General features: G+C 40.6%; 1 non-coding gene across 1 annotated transcript; it reads left to right on the top strand.

Moving 5' to 3' along the window:
* The first annotated feature begins 5,504 nt into the window (after nucleotides 1-5,504).
* On the top strand, nucleotides 5,505-5,611 carry LOC131219847 (small nucleolar RNA R71). The gene has a single exon (XR_009158489.1). It is a non-coding gene; the product is annotated as a small nucleolar RNA R71 (small nucleolar RNA).
* Nucleotides 5,612-23,540: the final 17,929 nt, after the last annotated feature.

Here is a 23,540-nt window from a genome sequence, read left to right as displayed (position 1 = left end):
CGTTAATCTTTCAATATCAGACTGAAACCTTACTATGCAAGCGAGATGTGTCTTACAAATTCATGACTCAATCAAATGTTTACAAATTCTAATAATGGGTTAACAATTCAAACTTAACTGTGAAATTTAATAGATAACTGAATTCAAGAGTCATAAAGTACCAACATCATGTATTTTGCAATTCCCAGTGTCCCAGATGGCCATCAAAATCAATTTGAATTCATATGAAATTCTAGGAAAATTTAAAATTTTCACAATTTTCGCTCAGGACTAAGAAAATACTGATTAGGAAACCTAATCTCCCACCCCCAACCTAAAATCTACATTGTCCTCAATGTAAAAGAAATAAGCATGCGATGCACATGGGACAACGGAAATATAAGAGGAGTGATGGAAAGATAGTACCTAGACGAAAGAATCAAGAGGCTTTCCAAAGATATCCATGTAAGAGCGGGTCAGCACAAGAGAGAAACCAATAAAAATAAAAATAAAAAAATAAAAATAGCACAAGTGAAATCGTACCTACACCACTTTCGCAGGTACTCTCAATTGCATTTAGCATATGCAACAAGCCTTTAAACCCCTAGGTTGCCCCTAGTGGACGAGTTTGAGTCTCGTGAGGGTTTGCAGTAATGTTACCCACAAACATTGAACTAACTAACGAAATGAAATAAAGAGCTGGGCTGCCTCCCAGGAGCGCTAAGTTTACCGTCTTCAGCCAGACAAATAAAACAACTACCCTAGTCCTATGAAAGCGATAAACCTACCTATACCTCCATCAGACTAGGAGATCAATCCTGGTAAATAGGATCAGTCAGAGGCATGGACATGTCCTCTGAATCAAATTTCTCGACAAATGGTTTCAATCGATGTCTATTGACTTTAAAATCCTTGCCATTGTCGGGATCTCTAATTTCAACGGCCCCATGAGGAAAAACAGTAACAACAATGTAAGGGCCGGTCCAACGAGATCGAAGCTTACCCGGAAAGAGATGTAATCGAGAATTGTACAAAAGGACCTTCTGACCAGGCGTGAATGATTTTCGCAAAATGTGTTGGTCATGAAATGCTTTCATCTTGTCCATGTAAATTCTCGAATTATCGTACGCATCATTCCGGATTTTCTCGAGTTCATTCAGTTGAAGTTTGCGTAGCGAGCCAGCGTTGTCCAGATTGAAATTGAGATTTTTGATCGCCCAGTAAGCTCTATGTTCCAGCTCCACAGGCAAGTGACAAGCTTTCCCATAGACAAGTCTAAAGGGAGACATTCCAATAGGGGTTTTAAAGGCAGTACGGTATGCCCATAAGGCATCGGTCAATCGGATTGACCAATCCTTACGATCTGGGTTAACCGTTTTCTCCAAAATGTGTTTGATCTCCCTATTGGAAATCTCAGCTTGTCCACTTGTCTGTGGATGGTATGAGGTGCTCACCTTATGAGAGATACCGTATTTCTTCATTAAGCTCTCAAATGGTTTATTACAAAAGTGTGAGCCCCCATCACTAATGATGGCTCGAGGCGTTCCGAATCAAGAAAGGATGTTTTCTTTTAGGAATTTAATGACCGTGCGATGGTCATTCTTTCGACACGGAATCGCTTCGACCCATTTAGTGATATAATCCACGGCGAGCAAAATATACAGATTTCCAAATGATTGGGGGAATGGTCCCATGAAATCGATGCCCCAGCAATCAAATGCTTCAATGATAAGGATGGGATTCAAAGGCATCATATTTCGACGGGACAATGCTCCCAATTTCTGACAACGCTCACAAGCTTTGCAAAACTCATGAGTGTCCCTAAACATAGTGGGCCAGTAAAAGCCACACTGCAGAATCTTGGCCGTGGTCTTTTTAGCAGAAAAGTGACCACCACAGGCCTGTGAATGACAGAAGGAGATGACGCTTTGATGCTCATCGTCTGGTACACATCTCCTTAGGATTTGGTCTGGGCAATATTTAAATAAGTAAGGATCATCCCAGAAAAAGTTGCGCACCTCGGTGAAGAATTTCTTCTTATCTTGCGCAGTCCACTGTGTCGGTATGGCACCTGTAGCAAGATAATTAGCAATATCAGCGAACCAAGGTGAATGGGAGACTCGGAACAGTTGTTCATCAGGGAACATGTCGTTGATATGAGTCGCCTCAAGGGAATCAGATGTATTAAGGCGAGAAAGGTGATCGGCCACTACGTTCTCTACTCCCTTTTTATCTTTAATTTCCAAATCAAATTCTTGGAGTAGAAGGATTCATCGTATCAAACGGGGCTTAGAATCATTCTTAGAAAGAAGATACTTAACTGCCGCATGATTTGTGTAGATAATGATCTTGGATCCGATCAAGTAGGACCTAAATTTGTCCAAGGCGGACACTACAGCTAAGAGTTCCTTTTCCGTAGTCGAGTAGTTCACCTGGGCAGAATTTAAAGTTCTACTTGCGTAATGAATGACGTAGGGCCGCTTATCTTTTCTCTGGCCTAGGACCGCTCCAAGAGCATAATCAGAAGCGTCGCACATAAGCTCAAAAGGAAGGCTCCAGTCGGGTGGCTGCATGATAGGTGCAGTGGTTAACGTGCCCTTAAGCTTGGTGAAAGCTTCCTGGCATTGCTCAGTCCACTCGTACGGAGCATCCTTTTGAAGAAGAGTGCATAAAGGACGAGAGAGGAGACTAAAGTCCTTTATGAATCACCTGTAAAATCCTGTGTGTCCTAAGAAGGATCGCACGTCTCTGATGTTCTTGGGTGGGGGTAGGTTAGAGATAAGATCAATTTTTGCCTTATCTACCTTGATTCCCTTGGACGAGATGATATGCCCAAGGACTATTCCCTTCTGAACCATGAAATGGCACTTCTCCCAATTAAGTACCAAGTTCTTTTCTTCACATCTTTTCAGCACACATTTAAGACTTTCCAAGCATTTGCTGAAAGATGGACCGTAAACAGAGAAGTCGTCCATGAAGACCTCTAGGTATTGCCCCACCATATCAGAAAAGATACTAAGCATACATCGCTGAAAGGTGGCAGGGGCATTACATAGTCCGAATGGCATCCTTCAGAAAGCAAAGGTGCCGTAGGGACATGTAAATGTGGTCTTTTTCTGGTCTTCAGGGGCTATCTCTATCTGGTTGTAGCCCGAATACCCGTCAAGAAAACTGTAATAGGAATGACCAGCTAACCTTTCTAGGATCTGATCAATGAATGGTAAAGGAAAGTGGGCTTTCCTCGTGATGGTATTCAACTTCCTGTAGTCAATGCACATTCTCCAACCAATAGTGACTCTAGTTGGCACGAGTTCATTATTAGCATTGGCTACGATGGTGATTCCAGACTTCTTAGGGACCACTTGAGTTGGACTCACCCATTGACTATCAGATATAGGGTATATAATACCCACATCCAATAGTTTAAGAACCTCGGCCTTAACCACTTCCTTCATATTTGGATTTAGTCTACGTTGTGGTTGCCGAGCGGTTTTTGCATTATCCTCAAGATATATGCGGTGAGTACAAATCAAGGGATCGATTCCCTTGAGGTCTGCTATCGTCCATCCCAGGGCTCCTTTATGCTCAATGAGAGTAGATATAAGCATACTTTCCTGTTCTTTCTCCAGGTGGGCAGAGATCACTACCGGGTATGTCTCATCTTGACCTAAATAGGCATATTTCAAATCAGAGGCAAAGGTTTTGGGTCAAGCTTCAATGGCTTGAGGTTAAACGGTAGAGGCACTACATCGGTTTGTGGCAATTCTTCAAATTGTGGCCTCCACCGGTTAACTTCAAGTACCGGTGCAGTATCAAGCAAGGCACACGTCTCCCTAATCATGTCATCATCAAAATCATGGGAGTGGGCCAGGCACGTCTCCAAATTGTCGGAGGATAAAGTCAGTGGTGTCGTATCTTCCACGAAAGAGTCAATCATGTTAATGTCGTGGAAATCGTCATCATCTTCTGAGTTGCTGTCGTTATTAAAAAAAATGTTTGACTCCAATGTCAAATTTCCAAAAGACATAGTCGTGATACCATTCCTGCAATTGATAATTGTATTTGACGTGGCAAGAAATGGGCGACCAAGAATGACGGGAATCTGAGTGCTCATGTTATTGATGGGTTCGGTGTCCAGGATGATAAAATCTACAGGGTAGTAAAATCTATCGACCTAGACTAACACATCCTCAATTATCCCTCTTGGTACACGAACAGAGCGATCAGCAAGTTGTAATGTGGTTAGGGTGGGTTTTAATTCACCCAAACCTAACTATTTGTATACCGAGTAGGGAATCAAATTGACGCTCGCTCCTAAGTCAAGAAGTGCGTGATCAATTCGATGGTTCCCGATTACACATGATATGGTTGGGCTACCGGGATCCTTGAATTTCTGTGGCACGTCTTGCTTCAGGATGGCACTCACTTTCTCAGTCAAGAAGATTTTCTTTTGAATAATTTTTCATCTTTTGGTTGTGCATAAGTCTTTCAGGAATTTGGCATATGAAGGTATCTGTTTAACGACATCAAGTAGAGGAATGTTGACTTTCACCTGTTTCAACACCTCTAGGATATCCTGAGAGTTAGAGAGAGGTTTTGGTGAAACCAACCGTTGGGGGAATGGAGCAACTGGCTTCTCTAGAAGTTCCGGTTCTACTTTTTGTGGGGCATCACTGGATCCATCATTGTTGTCCTCTTCTGGTTCTTGAGGCTTTTCGGGCCTAACCGGAAGAGTTTTATCAATGATCTTTCCACTCCTAAGAGTGGTGATGGATTTAGCGTGCCCCATCTGATTTGAAGAGCTGGGATCATTAATCTCGTACTGCGGTTTAGGATTGGGGAGAGGTTGTGCAGGAAGCATCCCCTTTTCTATAACCGTCATACGAGAATCTATCTTTTGCATAAAATCTGTAATTCCTCGCATTGCCTGAGCCAGCTCTTGTATAGGATTTTGAACCGGTTCCTCTTAAGGTTTCACTTGATTTGGATTTTGATTGAAGAAACCTGGAGGGGTAGCCGTTTGTCCATTCCTCCAACTAAAGTTTAGATGATTTTTCTAGCCAGGATTGTATGTATTGGAATTAGGTCCAGTAAAAGGTCTTTGATAGTTATTTACGGCATTGGCTTGTTCATTCAACACTCCTCGAAAGGCAGGTATTGTAGGACAGTTTTCAGTTGTGTGAATGTTGCAATCACAGATGCCGCAAACAATTTCATTGACCTTATCCTTCTTTCCTTCCATGGCCTCAACTTTCCTTATGAGCGTAGTCACTTTACATTTGAGATCATCCTCTACTTTCAAGAGATATAATCCACCTTTCTCCTTTAATTAAGTCGGCCTAGACGTGGTGTTCGCCATTGGGTAATAGTCCCAAGATTGTGTTTTTTCAGCCAAACTGTCGAGGTAGTCCCATACCTCGTCGACATCTTTATTAATGAACTCTCCATTACACATTGTCTCGACCATTTAGCACATGGAAGATGTTAGTCCATCGTAGAAAAAATTTGTAATGTGCCACGTTTCAAATCCGTGTTGTGGGCATGAACTGACCAAATCTTTGAATCTTTCCCAACATTGGAAGAATGTTTCATCTTCCTTTTGGGCAAAGTTCATGATTACTTTTCTGAGGGTAATCGTTTTATGATGTGGGAAGAATTTTTTTATGAATTCCCTCTGCATGTCGTTCCATGTGCCAATGGATCTAGGACGCAGTGAATGTAACCACGTCTTAGCTTTCTCTTTTAAGGAAAAAGGAAAGAGTTTCAGCCTAATTGTATCCTCAGATACATTAGGAAAACATAATGTAGCTATAATCTCATCGAACTCTTTTAAATGTAAATATGGACTCTCTGATTCAAGTCCATGGAATTTGGGAAGGAGTTGGATAACTCCTGGCTTGATGTCCATTTGTCCTGTGTTTTCAGGAAAAATCATGCATGAGGGCGTACTCACTCCCGCCGGTTGTAGATAATCTCGTAGAGTACGAGGCGGGGGTGCCTGTTGCACCTCATTCTCATCTTGGGTATCCTCCACCCTAGGTGGAAGTAGAGGAGGTTGGTCTTCAGTCATAACTTCACTTAACTCAGGGGATATCGAGTGGTGTCTAGTCCTGCGATAGATAGTCAACCCCTCAACCAATCCTCCTTCAATCAAGAGACGTCGAGTGTTGTCACGGGCCCACTTGGGCATGAAAACACTCGCAGCCCTTAATTAAAAACCTAATCCTAAGAAAGGAAAAGAAAATCTAGAAAGAAAGAGAGAGTTGGAAAGAAATTACCAAATTGGAGTCCTGAGTTAAAACCTGCAAAATAAAATAAAATAAGTTAGATTCTAAAAGAAGAGGAACAATCCTTTAAAATAAAGGTAGTAGTAAACTAATTTCTAAAAGAAAGTGGAAACTTCCAAAATAAACTAGGAAAGTCCTATACCAGAAAGTAAATTACTAAAAGAGAACTGAAAAATAGAAAGTAGAGAAGGAGTGTACCGAATTAGAGATTTCTATCTTAAAGGCCTACAAAATAGGAAGGTTAGTTTCTAAACAAAAATTCTAAAAATAAATTAGGAAACAAATTAGATTCTAAGATTAGAAAGTTACTAAAAATAAAAGTAGAAAGTTAATTAAGAAATAACCTAGTTTCTATTTCCTACAGATGAGAGGATACTAGAATTAGAAAATTTTTAAGATTTAAACCTTAATTCTAAAAACAGAAAAAGTAGAGAATTTAGGAAAGAATTACCAATTTAGAAGTTTATGTCAGGATCCTACAAAACAGGAAACAAGTTAGTTCTAAAAATCAAATAGAAATAAAAATCTAAAACAAAGGTTAATAAAATCCTAATCTCAAACTAATTCTAAAACTAATTAATTTCAAAGAATCGTAACCGTCAGTCCCCGGCAACGGCGCCAAAAACTTGTTCACACCTCAAGTGCAGGGTTGTGATGTAATAATAAACTCAGTAAGACCGAGGTCGAATCCATAAGGACTGAAACTGTACGTTATCTGAAAATAACCAAATCTAGAACTAGACTAAGATGTGATCTAAACCAAATAAAATTTAAGGAATAATTGTAGAATAATTATCTAAAACTTTAAGGAATTCAAAGGAAGGAAACTATGGATTTAGAGGATTCACTTGTAGGGATCAGGGAGAAATTATGCCTGCTTCAGAAATCATGAAATTTAACTAGACTTCCTTTGATATAGTTTTCAAGAGGTGAATGGTATATGAATTAGAATGGATTCCATCATCTAACCATGCCCAAGAGACAAAGCCAACAACAGGATTAAACTAATTACCAACCAATCAACAATGTATGAAGATCAGGAAGGGTACTGTCATCCTACCATGCCCATGGAGCAATGATGAACAACAGGGCTTCCTGACTTCATAAACATAAAAAGGGGAAAGAAATATTCAGAGTCATTGCAAACCCATTATAATTTCAGTCACAACAGACCATTAAAGACTAAGAAAAATATTCCTTATAATCATCACTAAATCAAATTCAGTTTATGAAATTTATAGGCACAAAGTAGAATCTCCCATCACGCCACAAGCTTCACCCCTTAGCCCTAGCTAAGGGGTTTAGCCACACATGAATGGGCTAAAATAAATAACTAAACAAAAGAAAAAGGGAAAGAAAAGAACAAGAAGGAAGAAGAGAAAAAAACCACTTCTCGTCCCTGCCAAACCCAGCCGCTGCTTCCAGCCACGTCCACCTCCTTTTCTTTCTCTCTCACATGTGCCAGCCAAGCCACGTCCTGCTAGTTCCCCCTTTTTCCTCCAAACGGTTACAGCAGCGGACCACCTCCCGTTTACACCAGAGAGATCCCTTCAAACGTCCCCAAAATGAGCGCTGATCTCCTCTCTTTTCTTCCGTTCCGAAGCTGTCCCACGGTCCAGCAGAAAACGCACCCACCTGCTGCTCCCTGTCTTCTTCACCTCTGTTTGATGATCATTACTCTTTCTCCCTCTCTTTTTTTTATAGCACTCTCGTCGGAGTCGGATTTTCGTCCTTCATGCGGAAATCTTACGCACCAGAGACTGTGTTGGAGTCAGACTAAAACAGCTTTCGCAGCGACAGGCGGAGGACCCACGATCAACCCGCGTTTGGCTTGAGATTTTGGACGACTGATCGTCCAAAATCAAAATCGGACTTCTTGGTGGTGGTCACGGCTCCCTGTTGATGAGAATGAGCGGTTTGGATTGCTGATCCGATCACTATCTTGATCAGGGAACGGCCCGGAAGTCCCGGCTGCGCGCAACAGGGCTTGCGCGGTTCTTACGCTGGGATGTTGGTGGAGGCCATGAACGATGCTGGAGAGGAAATCCACTCCGTCAGTTGTATTCGCCTCGGAATTCTGGTTGGAGATGGACGGTTTTGGTTGTCCGTTGATGCGGTCCACTGAATTTTGAATTTCACCGCCCATTCTGCGTTAAACGGCTAGGAACATGCGATAGGTTGCATGGTGAAAAAAAACACCTAGGCGAGGGTCTTGTCCATCCTACCGATCAAATGGACGGTTTAGATCATCGAACTGAGGAGCGAGTGGGGCCCACAACGATCTCCCGGTGAAAACAGCGTCGGATGCTGTTTCTAAACAGAAAACGGACTCGGGTCAGCCCATGGTTTGACCGGACTCTCCGTCCGGTGCACTTCTCACGCACATGTACCCCATGTACATGCAGTGTACATGTGGGTTCATCGTGATGTTCGTGAAAAATCCGTTCCGTCCATCCATTCTGTTATATCATTTAGACTGCCTAGACCAATTTTGAAGCATATCCAGATATCAGGCGGGCCCCACATAATGATTAAAGGGGCTGATCTGTCCGTTGGGCCACTTCTAGAGGGATCCAATGACTGAAATTTGACGTGTACGGTTACTTTATGGTCCTCAGGCCACGTATGAAGTTTCGAACTGATCAGATGGTGGGAATCCTATGATCTTGCATTCTGGCTGACTTTCAGGCCACTTGAGCTTCAGTTTCTCAATTTTCTCGGACCCCTAGCATATAATTTCTTCAATCTTTGTCCCCTGGAGTCCGTCCCTTGCCCTTGGTAATGCCTGAGCTTTAAATCTATGCTTTTAACATCCTTTCCAGCCCATGCTTGTAAACATACTCTGCATCACAAATACGATTGAATCAGGTCATTAACCGGCATCATGCTTGTAAATCTAGGAAATAATTGGGGTCTAATATGTAGTATTTGACCCTCAACACCCACATAAAGGATAGTGGTTGCACGGGTCCACGCAACATTAGTTTAGTCACAGAAGATTAGATGGCTGAGATATCATGTAGTGCGCCCTGAGGCACAAGGATCGAGTGTTCGCATGTGTGAAAGCCTATAGATACCCCACTCCCCCTCTCATTTACACATGATGATGATGACGAAGAAGATCAGAGCTCTAAAGAAGACGAAGACTCCGAAGATATTTCGGAGAGGAAAAAGGAAAAGAAGACAAAATGGGTTTTTACCCCTTGCGCTGGACCGCGCAACACCATGTTGTTGCACGTGGGTTATTACAAAAGTCTGAATTTTGCTGAAGTATTTGAATGCTTAAGTTTTTCTTTGATTCAGACTCATGTTTTTGGATAAACTGAAGAAGAAGATACAAGATATTCACATCCGCATAATACTTCTCTTGCCGAGATGAACAAATCGCAAGTCGAAATGCTGCTGAATTTCATATTCAAATATGTTTTATACTTGTGTTTCATATATTCTATTTTAGAATCAAGGGATAAGAGGATGTGAATGAATTTAGAATTAATAAATATATTATGATGATCATTCTCTTTATTCTTTCCATGTTAATATTCAGTGAGATAATCCCCAAATCAAATACCTTTCGTTTCTTGTCAAAACACGTACAAAGATCTTTTAGGAATTTGGCATATGATGGGATTTGTTTTATGACATCTAACAGAAGGATGTTGATTTTCACCTATTTTAGAACCTCTAAGATATCTTAAGTGTTAGATAATGGTTTTGGTGAGATGGGAATGGAGCAACCGGCTTGTATTCCTTTTTCTAGTTCTTTCTTATATGTAGTGTCGCTAGGCCCATCATCTCTCTTAGAGTCTTTCGAGTCCTTAGCCTTCTTAGCCCTCATCGGGATATTTTTGTTAATTATTTTTTCAGTTCTAAGAGTGGTGATAGACTTCGCTTGCTCCACATGCTGAGTCGAAGAGCTAGGGTCACCTATCTCATATTGTGGTTTCGGGTTAGGTAGAGGTTGGGTTGGAAGTCACCTTCTCCTTAACATGTTGTGACTCTATTCTTTGAATGGATGATGTAAACACTCCCAAGGATGTTTTAATATCCTGAAATACTTATAAAGTATTTTGATTGAACTGCTCTTGATTATGCATGAATCTTTAAACTATATCATCTTGGGGTCTTTTTTTTTTTATTTAATAACGGAATGAGGCTCAAAGGAAGATACCCTTAAGGATTTTTGTTTGCATTTATCATTTGTCCATTCCTTCAACTGAAGTTCGAATAGTTTCATCAACTAGAGTTGTACATGTTTGAGATGGGAGTACTGAATGACCATTGATAATTGTTTATGGCATTGTATTGCACATGTAACAACTCTTGAAATGCATGAATTATAGTACACTATTGCGTTAAGTGTATATTACTTACACAAATGCCACAAATAGTTTCAACGGTCTGTTGAGTGTGAAATATTGCATATTTTTTCATATTTATACCTTGATTTTATAAACATGATAGTGCTTAATCGATTCAATTATGCATGGTTTCATGTGTGAGGTGATTTCGAGAGCTTAAAGGTAAAATTGATGCCAAAAGAAATATTTATGCTCAAGAGATTACTAAATGAAGATTTGGAGATTTGGAAGTCATTAATGAAGAATTCACATGCCAAAGATCCGAGAAAACTAAGTGAAGAATGAAGAGAATCAAAGATTTAAAATGAAGAAAAGGAATCCTGAAATTGTCTTGAAAACAAACATATTCCTGAAATTGTCCTGAAAAGGCATATTCTGAAACTCCGAGTCTATTTTTGAAAACTGTGCAGAGTGCGTAAATTTGAGGCGGTTTAAACTCTGAACATATTTTGGAAACTGCATAGAGTGCGTAAGTTTGGGGCAGTTTATAGATTTTTCCAACTTGGTGAGAAAGTTGGAGTTCCACAACTATAAATAGGACTCTGTAGGATGCTCCAAAGCATCTTCTAGGGTATGAAAATGTCTCAAGGAGCATCCACAAGGGTGGAGCAGCCGCCAAAGAGTTTTTCTTCTTCCCTAGTTTATTTTTCATGCTTTATTTAAGAGATTTAGTTTCAATCATGTTTATAGTTGGCTAAACCTCTTAGCTAGAGCTAAGAGGTGAAGCTTGTAACATATTTAGATTATTATTTTACTTTGCTTTTTGTTCTTATTGAACCTTGTTGATTTCTAGTTTGAAATTAAAGGAATATTTTCAATTTTCTATAATTTATTGTGACTCAAATTATAATAGATGTTGTGATAGCTTTGAATATCTTCTTTTCCTGTTTTGAGATTGTGAGATTGGTAAATCATGTCGTTCACCATCGTCTCTGGGGCATGGTAGGGTGATGGAATCCCTTCCAATCTTCACAATTCTCCTCCATTGAGAATTAGGTCAATAAAAAATTCAGATTTGATTTAAATTGTTTTATCTTCCAATTTAATTAGATTGGACTCCAATTCCAATTATGTTCCTTGAATCAAGTAAGGTAGTATCTTGATAGCTATAAGTGGATCCTTTGCACCCTAGTTCCCACCTTTAATTAATAGTTTAAACATTATTCACAATTACTCTCTTTATTCCAAAATTCAGATTTAGATTTGCTTCTAGTTCTAGTTCTAGTTCTTTTCAGAATACGTACGAGTTTAGTCCCTGTGGATTCGACCTCGTTCTCACGAGTTATTACTACATTACGACCCCACACTTGGAGTTGTGAACATGGTCTTTGACCATTCTTACTCTCTTTAATTTTCTTGTAAGGTTAGCCACCCTATCACTAACGTCATCTTCTTCCCTTAACACATATATTCCTCCATTCTCCTTGGATTGAGTTGATTTGGGGTTAATGGGCTTGGATGAAGTATCTTATGACTGCGCATTTTCTACTACTATATTAAAATAGTTCCAGGCGCCATCGGGATATTTATTCATGAATTCTTCATTGCATATCATCTCTATGAATTGGTGCATGGGAGAAGCTAGTTGTTGAGTGTGAAATATTGTATATTTTTCCTCTTATTATGCATTTGTTTTATAAGCATAGATGCACTTAATCGATCTAATTACATATGTTTTCTAATGCAAGGTGATTTGGAGAGCTAAGATGAAAATGATGATTAAAGAGAAGATTTAATGCTCAAAGAATGAATAAGCGAAGATTTCGAGATTTGCATGCGTTTAACAAAGAATTCGAGTGCTAAAGATCCAAAAAATCAAGTACATAGGAGAGAGGAAAGACTAGTTGAATCACAAAATTCTACAACAATATAAACAGGTTGTTCAGTCCCACTGAAGGTCAGTTCGGTCCAACCGAATGTGCACAAACCAGTCCAACAATAATTGGTGATTTTTTAAGTTAATTCGGCTCAATGTTCGATCCGACTAAAGACAGGTTCAGTGCTATCGAAGGCATGCTCAGTGCGACCTAAGGAAGACAGAGACTTTATATGCAAATCGAAGAAATTCAGCTATAACCGAGAGTTAATTTGGTGCGACCGAAGTGTTGAGGGTCAACTATTGCATATTATCTCTCATTTATTACTTGGTTTTATGAACATGATAATGCTTAATGTTCTATTTTAATCGTGATTGTGTTACAAGGTGAATTTAAGAGCTTGGATTAAAAAGGATACTAAAAGCATGAATTTAACGCTTAAGGATCACCAAAGATAAGGATGGAGCTTGTGAGACCAAAAATGAAAAATTCGCATGCCAAAGATCCAAGAAAACCAAGTGAGGAATGAAGAGCAATGAAGACTTGAAGTGAAGAAAAAGAATCCTAAAATTGTCCTGAAAACAAGCATATTCCTGAAAGTGTCTTGAAGAAGCATATTCTCAAAAGCTGGGGCATTCTGTGAAATTGCGCAAAACGAAGCCTATTTTGAAAAACTACGTAAAATTGAGGTGATTTTTAGAGTTTTCCAACTAGGTGCGAAAGTTGGAGTTCCACAAATATAAATAGGACTCCCTACAATGTTTTTAGGCATCTTCTGAGGTTTGTGGAGTGGAGAAAAAGTGTGGAGAAGCAATCGCCAAGAGTTTTTCTTCCCTTTCCTTAGTTATTTTTATGCTTTTTTTAAGAGATTCTAGTTCAATCATGTTTATGATTGGCTAAACCTCTTAACTAGGGCTAAGAGGTGAAGCTTGTAGCGTGATGGGATTTTTCTATTACTTTGATTCATGTTTAAGTTGAACTATCTTTGATTCTAGTTTGATTATAAGAAATACTTTCAGTTTTTAATGGTTTGTTGTGACTTAAATTACAATAGATCTGCAATAGTTTTGAGTATGTTCTTTTCATGTATTGAGATTGTGAAATTAGAAAATCTCGTTGTTCACCATCGTCCCATGAGCATGGTTGGGTGATGGAATCGTTCTAATCTTTATGATTCTCTTATAACTGGTTGTGGGATTGGTAAATCATGTTGTTTGCCTTGTCTTATGGGCATAGTTTTGTGATGGAATCACTTCCAGTTCTCACACCTCTCATCCATTGAGAATTAGGTCAAAGGAAGTTCGGATTTGGTTTTACTGAGATATCTTTCAATTGGATAGGATGGGACTCTGATTCCAGTTGTGTCATTGAATCAAGAATAGATCTCCCTAATCTCTACAAGTGGATCCTTAAAAATCCTAGTTTTTCACCTTTGAATTTCTTAAGTTTTTCATTAAATCTCTTACAATTACCCTCTATACTTCTAGACTTAGGTTTTCATTTTCTTCTAGTTTTAGTTCTAGTTTCTTTCAGAAAACATACGAGATTAGTCCCTGTGGATTCGATCTCGGTCTCACCGAGATTATTACTACATCGCAGCCCTACACTTGGGATTGTGAACAACTTTTTAGCGCCATTGCTGGAGATTAACGGTTTCATTTTTCTAAGATTAACTACTTTTAGAGTTAGGTTAAGATTTGGGTTTTTTATTTTCTATTTTTAGGGTTTGTTTTTTGTTTTTAGAAACTTTCTTATTCTAGGATTTCTTTTATTTTTAGAAACTAACTTTCTAATTCTAGGTTTAGAACTTTCCTAATCAGTTTTTTTTTTTTTTAGAAACTTTCCTTTTCTATTTTTAGAAACTAATTTATTTTCTAATTCTAGGATAGGATAAGATAAGATAAGATAAGATAAGATTAAATAAGATAGGATAAGATAAGATAAGATAAGATAAGATTAGATTAGATAAGATAGGATAGGATAAGTTAGGATAAGATAAGATAGAATAAGATAAGATAGGATAAGATAAGATAAGATAAGATAAGAGTTATTTCTAATTTGTTTTTAGAAACTAACTTAGCTTTAACGTTGTTGCATCAATTAGATTCTTAGGAGTGGCTCATCCACTCTGAGGCCTGATAGATCAATGGTCTAGATCACTTAGCCATGAGCCGCATAGATACAAAATACCTAACAACGCTATTGATATCATTGGCTTGATGATCCGTATGAATCCCTCCTACGTAGTTGTATCTTTGAAAGTTAGTGGTTGGTAGGGAATCCATAAATGTTACTTGCAAACACCCACGATAGTTTATACATGTTTCTCTCTAGGGTTAACAATTAAAAACTTGGCTATGAGTGAGATAGTTGACTTGAGATTCGGTTGAGTAGACGAAGTCAAGTTTTTCAATATCAGAATGGTTAAAAACCAATGAGTGCATATGCGTCCACATATGCATGCACAGACAGTCTGTTAGAAAACTAGTTGTCACGCCCCAGACTCGCTAACCGGACTCACAAGGAACCCGATAGCCGGTTTTGGCCGCAACAGCCTCCGTAGTACCCCATTCTCGGCTCCTGAGGTAGGTTTCGATCCTAAGATCCTACAAGGAGGATTTCCATAACCATATATTCATTCCAATGAGAGCATACCCAAGATCACAGCAAGTAAATCTCGAAAATAACAAAGGGATACATTACAAAATCCACTATAAATTTGAACTTTTCAAGTACATAGCTGAAAGGAAATACATTTGATGACAAAAGAAGAAGGAAGAAGATCTGTAACACTGGGTCCTCGGCTTAACCCCTATCCAAGCTCTGCCGTTACGACACTTACCTTGGATCTCTTGCATGCATTAATCATGCATAAGCTTATAGAAGTTTAGAGGGTGGTGGAAGTGTGTGATGTGAAGTGATACAGGAAGGGAAACATGATCAATGACAATATCACTAGCCTTACCAAGGCTTGTCATGAATACGATGCAATGAGTTCTGGGCGTCATACCAAGGCGATGCATAAAGGGCTTATGTAGCCGATGCAAATGCGATGTGAAGTGATGCCAGTCCTCGTATCTAATCCACAAGTCAATACAGTTCCATCATAAGGAATCTACCGGGATCTAGTACACTGCAGGATGACTACCGCTTTATAGACCTGCACAGTCAAACGAGCATAGGAGACCTCACTACCCGCCCGTGGATAGCTAATCACCAGCGAAACTCAAAGGTATGGGATCCATTCATGAGCTGGTCAAATTCAGCCTAACAATGCCCTCCCTCATAGGCGGATAAAGTCACACCCCATCCCAACTGACTACACGACAGTGGGAGTCACGGCCTAACGGTGTAAGGCCCTCGTGCACTTATAATTTCGACTCGGTCACAGTGTTGGGGCAGATCCTTGGTAACATGAAAGTTTTGGGAATTTCACCCATGGACATTTTATGCACCCTATATGCTCAAGTAACATTTTCAATGTCCACATACGGTCATCCATAAATACCCCTGTAAAGGTAGGGCCCTGATGAAGCAAGGGCAACAATATTCATGAGATGCGATGCCAGATGCATGAGTCACACATACCAATCATGCACTGCTCCAAGCACACAATGTGCACAAGAGGGGGGAACTCCATCCCTTTATCATGTCAACCTAATGATCACACACACAAATGTAATCCAATCACTTAATGATGCATATAGATCATGAGGGTGTGCCATACGACGATAATGACTTAGAACATACTCCTCCTTCCCAAGGGGGAATCAAGTCTAGGTACTTAGACAATTAAATCTTAGGAACAAACGTCTAGTGGGGGCCCAATACTTTGGGGTAGCCCACAAAGCTAAGGAGGATAATGAATGTGTCTAAGGGAATAAGCGGTCCTAAAGAGGGCCTATGGTGGACCTTAAACCACTCATAGCAACCCATGGGCCTACCTTAGGGCTACCAAGGAGGACATCCAACATCAACTGGGTCCCAAAAGGTAGCCCGCCACTACTTGAATATGAAACAAGGCCCAAGGCCTAACCAATCCATTACCTAGTGGGCAATACACCAAGCCCAACACATAGGTAACATGGTGGGCCCTCAAGCAAGGTTTGGGCCCAATCCATAAAGATCATAAATCCACATATTGTGGTGGGCGTAATGGGCAGCCCGGTAATTCAACCATAAGGGCAATCCTTATACTTATTTCAAGTGAGTTGGGCCTTATAACTTGGCCCAAGTACAAGGTTATCTTTGGTGGGCAACCAAGGGCCCAAGTACTTGCATATTATGGCCCATAAACCCATCACAATAAGTGGTAAATGTAGGCCCAAAGTTCAAGGGGCCTATCCAGAAAGTTCCAGGACTAATGGGCCTAGAAAATCCAACAAATAGCTATGGATATTGATCTAATAAAAACCCAACTGGAGTGGGCCTTAAGTGTGCACTAATTAAGCCCAAAGCCTAATTGGGAATAGGGCAAGATATGTGTAAAAATATCCCCAAATCTAGTAGGTCATGCTGCCCCAAAACATGCATTTATGGGCAGCCACTTTGGGCTTATTGCTGAAATTCCAACACATCCACTATCTGGGCTTGCTGAAAATCCAATAATAATTAATTTATATAATTATTTTGATCCCTGGTGACTCATGCATGTCACAGAGGGTCCCACCAGATGAAATGAGTGGATACAACATACCTATCAAGTGGGCCAGCTGCTGGACTGGATGTCCAGCAACAGCCCATAGGCTGGGCGTCCTTAGTGGACGATTCATGGGCCTGGACGGCTGCCCAAAACTAAGCCTAAGCTGAGCCCCACCATGGACGTCCCTCCAAGGGTGGGTCACGTCCAAGTGGGCCACATCAGATGAGAGAAAGGATGGATGAAACACTACATTATGGGGGCCTCAAGGAGATGGGACGGCTAGCCCATGCTGGACGTCAACCACCATGGGACGTCCAGCATGGTTGTTGGTCAGCCATGATTCCCCCAGGTTCTGATGGTCCACATGGTCCCTAATCATGTATGATGGGTCACAACAAGGTGGGCCACATTGGATAAAAATTTTGGGGCCAACAGATATGCCAATTAATTTATACAAATTTATGGACAACAAGGTCGCAAAAAAATACAGGTTACTGCCCCTTTTTGGATCACCCATTGGGGTGGGCCCATGCTCATCAAATCAGGGAAAAATGGGAGGGAAAGGTGTCTCCATTATTATATAACAAGGTAGGGTCCACATCAGTGGCCCACTATCCCCAAAAATCATATCACAATAGGGTTTTCCCCCCTCCAATAATATGGCTGGACAGTCCCACTTGTTGGACTGTCCAAGCCCTTAGGCCTAGCCCTTGGGTGTCCCAAAGAAGGGTTGCATGGGGTGGTTTTTCAGCATGCATTAGGGTGGGGTCCACACACCAATGACCAACCCTCAACTCCTTCAAAAACAAGTTAAAAATGTGGGCTAAACACTTCCCAAAAAAAAAATCAACAACATGGGCCTGTAAAATTCTGGACAGCAATGTATATTGCTGCCTAGTGCAGCCCACAAATAAAAATCCAGCAAGAATAATCCTCATGTACATCAAGGTGGGGTCACACACATCCGGAACATGCTCCAAACCGATCCACACCTTATGTGTGGGAATGGACAGCAAGGTGGATCTCCATATGTCTAGAAAATGGGACAAGGGGACGTCCCATCAAGGGTGGACGGCTGGATGTGCCTTGCACATCAAGTGGGCCACCTTGATCAGCAAAAATGGGAGAAAATAGAGAAGAGAGAGATGAAATGAGAGAGAATCCGGCCATACATAGAGGGATTTCACCACTAAGATCCCTCGTATAAAGATTTGGTCATACATATTCACATCTTGGGTCCATGCATGTATGGATCCCACAATAAAAACAATTTCTAAGGTGGGGATACCATTCCCACCATAAAATGAAGGTCTAGATGACCTTAGAATGATTAGGATCATGAGATACATCATGATGGGGTCCATGGAGAATGGCCCCATCATGGAATAATGTATGCATGTAGGATAGGCCAAGGGCCACATTCAAAGGATCAAATGGGGTCCCCACCATGGATTGGTGGGTCCCACGTGTCCCATACATTTAGAAATAAAAGAAACAAGGGAGAGGAGAGAAATCATCACTTGTATAGACACCCACCTTCAAATCTACCTCTCTCTCTTCCACACAAGGGAGATCTAGCACCAAGGAAGAAGAATCAACGGCTAGGATGGATTCTTAGGGGTTGGATTGTGAGGTATGGAAGCTTTAAAGGGCTGGAAAAATGAAGGAAGAGGGCTAGATGTTTGGGAGCTTTGGTTGCATGAATGAGGAGAAGAGAAGGAGGGAGAGAGAGATAAGGAGAGAGAGTAGCAAATGATGGCTAGTCTTAGGCTAGTCATGATTAGTTTTGTAAGAAAAGGAATGATTAGCTAGGGAGGAGAAACCAAAGTTGCTAGGGTAGGATAGGTTTAGGCGGTGTGGGTGGTGTTGGTAGTGTAAGCTATGGAGGTTTAGGTGGTGTGTGTAGTGTGTGTGTGTGTTGGAACTTGTGCAAAAAGGGAGTGGGGGCCACATGCACTACTCCTAGGTGGGCCACATGATCAAGGGTCATAAAATGAAATGTACATAACTTATGATCTATACATCGGATGGACGTACAAGACGCATCACCGGAACCACAACGCAATGCGAACAAGATGGCACAGGTTTCGGCTTGATCTGAGTCGGGTCTACATGACCGGACTTAAAGATGACCACAAACACTATCTAAGGGTCGCAGGTCGTCGGGATTCGACCGGTAGGACTGCAGGACCAAGAGAAACGAAATGCATACCCACACACACACATGCACACACAGGAACTCGGGTTGGGTCTTACACTAGTGTAATATAAGTAGACTGAAAAACATATCTCGATGTGGTCACTGCAATATCCATATGATGCTTAAGTTGTCTAGATTCAAGAATTACATTTTTATGTATCACTGCTTCATTAGTTTTACCTTATCGAAGATAACAAAACTCCCACATGACAAGCCATAATCAAATGATGTTTTTTTTTTCTTTACACAAGAGCTCCAAACCTTTCAAAATTGAAATGGTTTGATGAAAAATAGAACACTGCATTTTTTGGTCTCATCTTGAATTCTCCCATCTTCTCCAGGAAGTTCTTTTGGGTATTACAGTACCAAGATTTTCACTCATTTGGTTGTATTTTTAGACCATGGTTAGATGTAAGCACTTCTGCCATGCCATTAAAAAAAATGTGACTGATTCTATGACTTGTGAATTATTAGAATTGCCATCTATCAAGACCTACCAATTTTTTTATCTACACATGCGTTACCTATTCACATATGGGTGGCGGCCATGGTTGTACCTTACAGTATGCTCTGGTGTTAAAGTTAGGGCTGAGAGTTTGTACTTTGTACAACTATGTTAGGTTTTTTGTTTTTTTTGTTAGCTTGTTAGTACACCCACTGTCAGTTCACACTTCACTATTAGCCACCCCCACCAGGGATCGATACCAAGACCTCAGTGTTGAAACGAGGTATCTTTCACTCAGTCTACCACTTGAGCTATGGATCAGGGTGTCCATTATGTTAGGTTGTTAGGTTGTACAAGTGCTGCTCATGTTTCACTGATCATCTCATCCGCACAACCAAAAACCTCCATAGTAGAAAATCCTAGCCGTGATATCTTTGTCTATTTCTTAGGTGAATGTGGAACTTGCTGTATTTTCATTCTCAATCATGCATTGCTGGCCACCATTTGGTGGTTAGGATTTTCACAATCTGTTCTATTAGCTATCCACCGAATGCCCATCATATCAACAGTTCAGCTATAACGACCCCAGTTCTGATAGATAGTGATATGTGATTGTACACACAAACAACCTTTATAAGAAAACAATGGATGCTTAGAATAACCATAAATTATGTTGTCATTGTCCCTAATCATATTAGAAGCACTGAGTTTCGAGGATGAAATTCCCTTTAATGGGGGTTAATTGTAACACCCCATACTTTTCAGTACTCGAGTGTTACGGTGTAACCTAATTTGGAATGAGTACAAATCTGATTCATCTAAATGTTCACACGCTCTAGTTCAAATCTGATCATTAATCTCTAGAACAAGTTATACATTTGTTGATTTTTGAGATGGATCACTACATCATCAAATCATTCTATTTTAGGAGTTCAACCATCCTGATAGACCAATCACTCTGATAGATAAATTAGACAATCCAATATGAATCATAGACGGCCCTAATCTCGGATCATCTTAAGGATTGGGACCCGAATCATCAAATCCACCATTCATCATATTCACACTATTCAAATTGAAAATCCATTGCTTGACCACTACAATCAAGCCATCTGATCACCTCACCTGCCAATCATCAAGCCACGACACTTGAAAGTTATAACTCCCACCTAACCATCATTCATATAAGTAAACCATCTGATTCCAAATCAACTACAGAACTCAGCCTTGGTTAAACTAGGAAACTCCACTATTGATAATCAAATTACGAAGCACTCCAACGATTGGATCACATGGCATCACTACTTAGAACCCAATTTTCGTACAACAATGACCCTAGAACAAATGTAATTAAACATTTGTCATCATTACGTCCACCTATCATCAGGCTAACATCACTGAACGTACGAACTCAACACTGATCATCTTAAATAAATTATATAATCCTTAAATCCACCCCTAACTAGCCTCAAACAAGTCCGAAAACCCTATTTTTTAGTGTGGGTCAGATTTGGGATAGATCTGACCGTTGAGTCTTTAAAAATCGTCAGTAGGCACTCAAATCAGAGAATTTTGAGTCACCTGAGCTTTGGATCTACCCGATCTTTAGGCAAGCACACTAATTTGCGTCCTCCACAGTAAATAGACGGAGTGGATTGCACTAAACATCACTGTGGACCCCACATCCATCACATGTGTGCACCAGAAGTGGTGCACCTGCGGTGCACTGGACCGTTAACGTGGTCAAAGAACTGCTGACCTGACGACTTCCCGAAAAAGAGAAATTTCTCTCTCTTCGTCGTTTTTCCTGCTCGAAAGGAATTTGAACGAGCAATGGCTCGCTGGCATCCATGGTGGCCCACCCTCGCGGATCATTTCGACGATCCAAACCATCCATCATGTGCGGTCCTCATTTTTCACCAAACTCTAGGTTTTTCAGCAGAATGCATCACACGTGAGTGCGCACAAACACGGGCACAAGCAAAGACCTATGTACAACGATTTATGAAAGCGGAAGTTCTACATTCGTGCTTAGCTGGCTATCCGAGAGCAACACCTCTCGCTCTATCTTAGCCGTCGGAGTGGAGAGATCTCAACCCTTTAACTGAGCCTCTTTAGGGTTCCGTAGCTTTAGAACGACTGAAAGAATCTCCGCTGTTCATTGGCTGGCATAATCTCAGCCCTCGGTTTTTTTAAAGCCCATTCAAATCAATCCTAGCCATCCATTCCTAACCTTTCCTTCGTAAAGAAACCCTAAAAACTCGAATTCGAGCGCCTCTTCTCCATTTCTTACGGCGCCAAGAGAAATTGCCCAAAACTCTTCCAAGCTCAAAACCACTAGGATTTTGGACTTAGAGCTTCGAAACGTCCCTTCTACAAGCTCCCCAGAGTTCATCCAGACCTGCCACAGAAATCAGATCGAAGAGAGAAGTGGGAGATTGGATTCGCCATTAATGGTGGGTCATCTTCCCCACCTCATCAACCAGGTCGTCAGCAAGCTGTGGTAATGAGTCTGGATCGAGTCCAAACTCGTTTTTTGAGGAAAAAGGAAAAGAAGAGGAAGAAGCAGATGGAAGAAGAGAGACAGAGAGTTTGAGAGAGGAATGAGCTGCGGGCTGCTGCCGTCGTGCCGCACTGAGACTCGACCCGAGTCTGTCGAGTTTGGGTTGTGCCTCGGTTCAGTCCAGATGCTCCTGGACTTTCAAGAATCAAAGAAAATGAGAAGAGAAGGGGAGAGCAGAGAAGAAGGAGAAAAGCAAGAAGAAAGGGCATGAGAGAGAGAGAGGAACAAGATCTGTGGAGAGAACTTCTCCATGATAGCCGAGTTAACTCGGCTGACTGCCGAGTTCAATGGTTCGACTCACTGAGTCGTACGGACTTGCAGGCTGGTTCATGACTAGCAGCTGTTAAAAAGGAAAGAAAGGAAGAGGATTGGGAGAAAGAGTAGAAGGGGGTTGTAATCGGGATGGCACTGAGTTGACTCGGTTGAGTCACTAAATGTGCGTTGGGGCTGATCTGAATTCAGTCTATCCTTTTAACCATAATGATGATGGACCTTTGGGTTTGGATTCACTTCAGTTCATGGGGTTCATTTGCATAATGGATTAATAACCATCCAATTGTATTGAATTGGATCGGCTATTTCAGGTGAGTTAACTCAGTGAGTTTCATTAGTTGTCTTTGAATTATATTGGAGGTGATTGTTGATAGTTTACTATAGTATTCTAATCAAGTCATGGTTGTGTATGGATCAGACCAAAATTGAGTCCATTAGGTTGAGATCGAGATGCATCAAGCGGACCGCGCATCAAAGATTCTCAATGGAGTTGTTTGTGGGCGAGTTCAAGGGAGTTCGAGTTGATTTCATTTCTATCTCTTGAGAGGTGAGGATCACCCTTTAAGCTTTTCTACATCTTGATAGTTAGCATAGCTCGTTTATTTTATCTCTTGCCTAAGATAATACTTAGTGAAATTGATGATAAATGCTAGTTTCTATTTGAGAAATTCTTTATAATGACTGATGGTTAGATTTATATTCAAATATGAACATGCGATATGTCTCAAATATTTCCCTTTACATGTGTAATTACTTTTGACAATGTGCTTGGCTTGTTTTGCCACTTGTGGTTATTTAATAGTATTTGTGGAAGTCCTTGAAACTAGTGGCCTTTCTATCAAATAAATTAAATAGAATTTCCTTGTCGTAAACTTACAATCTTGTGGATCGTTTGTGCCTTTATGCCTTTTTGGTGACAACCCCTTTCTATCGCATCATTGAATGGACCGATTGCCTTATATGGCTTTGATTA

The sequence above is a fragment of the Magnolia sinica genome, chromosome 11 (assembly GCF_029962835.1).
Source record: "Magnolia sinica isolate HGM2019 chromosome 11, MsV1, whole genome shotgun sequence".
NCBI lineage: Eukaryota > Viridiplantae > Streptophyta > Magnoliopsida > Magnoliales > Magnoliaceae > Magnolia > Magnolia sinica.
Note: the sequence above shows the minus strand (reverse complement) of the source record. Positions and strands in the feature narration are given on the sequence as shown.